The sequence below is a fragment of the Pelobates fuscus genome, chromosome 9 (genome assembly GCF_036172605.1).
Source record: "Pelobates fuscus isolate aPelFus1 chromosome 9, aPelFus1.pri, whole genome shotgun sequence".
NCBI lineage: Eukaryota > Metazoa > Chordata > Amphibia > Anura > Pelobatidae > Pelobates > Pelobates fuscus.
This window is the reverse complement of record NC_086325.1, coordinates 127,359,450-127,362,573: the sequence shown is the minus strand read 5'-3', so window position 1 is coordinate 127,362,573 and position 3,124 is coordinate 127,359,450. Positions and strand designations below refer to the sequence as shown.

At 37.6% G+C, this 3,124-nt stretch overlaps 1 pseudogene; it reads right to left on the bottom strand.

Annotated features, from left to right (window-relative positions):
• Positions 1-230: 230 nt before the first annotated feature.
• Positions 231-2,853, bottom strand: LOC134573677 (uncharacterized; annotated as a pseudogene).
• Between the last annotated feature and the right edge of the window lie 271 nt (positions 2,854-3,124).

The window sequence follows — 3,124 nt, the reverse complement described above, 5'->3', positions numbered from 1 at the left end:
CAATAATGGTAATGTTACATAAGATACATCAGTATACGCAACAGTTTGAGTTGGTTGTAAGAAAAGGCCATGCTGTGGCCACAGGGTGGTAGTTGGACAGTCCTGAGAATTTATAATTCTTATGTTAATTGCTGGGTCAACTGTATTACGTAATCCAGTCTGATGGGGGCTGCATGTTACAACACCATCCTGGGAAAATGTAAAATTTCTCTCCAGCAGCATCTTTATCCTCACTTCCTTTGTGGCATTGGCCCAAAATATACTGGTACTCTTATGTAAATCACTTCCTCCTGGATATTTCCAACCTGCAAATTCAGAGGGAAAGTTAGTTTTAGGCATTGAAATATTACATTGTAATCCACCCCCCTATAGGCCCAACGACTGTAAGATTGTCTTTACATGTAACATCAGGTGATTGTTCCTTTACTTTTAATCTTACTTTGATATTCTCTGAATTTTCCGAATTCCTTTTCTCCCTATGATAACCCTCTACTGGAGTACTCTGATGTACCATTTTATTATTATTCTTCATCATGACATTCCTTCCTAAGCTATACAGTAAAAAAATGATACACATAACCACCACATCACGACTGCTGTTTTCTTGCACTTCATATTCCTTATGTGGGCTGCTCTTCCAGGGATCCACTCCATCTCCTATTATCTGGAAAAGAGAACTAAGAGACTATGTTAGCATTTACATTAAAGTTCTCATCTCCCACATCTAACGAATACACAGAAGGGCCAATTTTGCCAAGCACAATATATGGACCTTTCCATTTTGGTTATGGAAATGGATGGTAGGGGAAAAAATTTTGCAACATTACTCCGTTTCCAATCTGAAGCTCTGTTAAATCCCTTTAAAAAAAAAAAAAAAAAAAAACACAACGACAAACCATCAAAGATGTTTGTCAGCATGCAATCTATAGAAAACTGACAATGGTCTGTTGCCATACAAAGATAAAAATCAAAAATCAGCTTAAGGCTATTTTTATTGGTAACCATAAATAGACACAAAAGAAAAACAAACATACATACAGATGTAGAGAAAAAAAAAACAAAATATTATGGGAGTTATTAATTGGTGGGGACCCTCAATTGATCAGTCTTTCCCTCCTCTCTCATCTGTTCCCCAAGTGCTTTTACTTCTGCCTCCAATCTCTCAGTCTGTCTCTTCAGGTCCCAGTATTCGCTATTCCCTTCTTTATTCCTCCAATTATCACAATTTCGTCTATTGGTCTGATCATCCCATCTATGGTTCCTTCTCCAAATATTCTCCCAATAACTGTTCCTGTTGTTTCTCCGTTTTTCTCCCCAACTGAGATATTCCCAGTTATTATCTCTCCATTTTAGCCTCTCCCAGTTATTATTATTATTCCAATTATTGTTGATTACCTGAGGCTCCTCCCATCTATTTCTCCAATTATCTCCCATTACATTGCTCCCTTTAGCACTATTCCTATGGTCCCTCTGTGGATCTCTCCTTCTTTTGTCACTACCAGATTCATTCTCACCTCTAAAATTTCCCATATGCTGAAATCTATTTCCCCTGATTGGTTTCTGAGGATACATGGCAGGTCTGTCTCTCCTCTCTACTCTGAAAATCCTGGCAGCATCTACAGAAAAACTCTCATTTTTAACCTTTCTTTGCCACAAATTATCAGCTCTTAACAGTAAATCACACATTTCTGATGGGTTTGGGGTTACAGATAATATCTCATCCTTAATATCTTCCTCTAATGCATCAAAAAACATTGATCTATGCCTCCCTGTTCAAAACCAGGATTACTGACACCAAACTGTTCCATCACTGTGGAGATTCTAGCTGACAATTCATACGGAGACTCTTGTTTCAGCTGTTTAATTTTTCCAGACAATGACACATTTGATGTAATTCCATAAAGTGCTCTCAAGATCTCTTTCAACATATCCCTAGTTCTACGCTGCTGACCACATGTCTGTACAATCCTGACCCACAATGCATTTCCAACAACTCTCTGCAGCACTCTCTCCATATCACTAGTTGTCAAACTATACATCTCTTTCACTCTTTGAATTCCGCAAAACCACTGCAAAAAGCGATTGATATCCTGCTGAGGGACCTGCCCTATTTCTCTAACTATGGCATCCATTTCTTGTGGCTTCAACTGCTTAGTAACCAGCTGAATCTCTCCAGAATTATCAGGATTCAACACTGTGGTTGTTGTAGTTGGAGCCGCAGGGAGATTCGTCACTGACTTTTGTTTCAAATCCTCCAATGGATAAATAGGTTTTTATCCTGTATCTCCAATCCCTGGGTTAGCAATAGACCCTGGAATTTCAGATACAGGAGACCTACTCAAAGGTGCCATGCTTTCTGCCATTTTATTAAAAGCCATATTAGTAGCATGTCTGCATTCATCCAATTCTTTTTGCATCTTCAAAATTTTCTCATTCAGCCTCTCATTCTCCACTGTAAGCTCCTCACACATTTTGGCTTTTTCAATCAAAGCTTCACCAGTTTTAACTGCATGCACTCTTAGATCTACAATCTTATTATTCAATTTCTCAGATTTCATGTTCATTACTGAATTAAGCTCTGCCATTTCATCCTCCTTTATTTTTACAATTCCCTCTTATTTTAAACAACATGATAGTAATGCTTGCATAATACACCCTTTTCTTTTTTTATCAGACACGTTTTTATCAAATAACATTTCTCCTAAAAACTCCTGCATCTTTTCCCATGACTGTTTACAGTCCTGAGAGATTTCATAAGGACCACCTTGTCTCTTAATAAAATTCATAAGCCATTGTTTAACATTTTCTGAACAAGCCATTTTTGCATCTACCTTTTCACATGCCATATTAAAAATATACACTGCAACAATAGAATAAATAGGAAATATACTAACCAAACTTTATGCAGACACTGGAAACCTCTTCTGGCTGACAGTCACAGAACCAAATACGTTGATGTTAAAACTTGGATCCTAGGCAGATTCTGAAGAAAGAAATCTTCCGGCCACGGTCACTGCACCAATTATGTTGTATAATCCTTCTCTCACCACCAATACTTCCAATTGGTATCATTTTGAGAGAAATCCACTCTGCGTTGTGTTTTAATAGTGAATGTAATATCCCT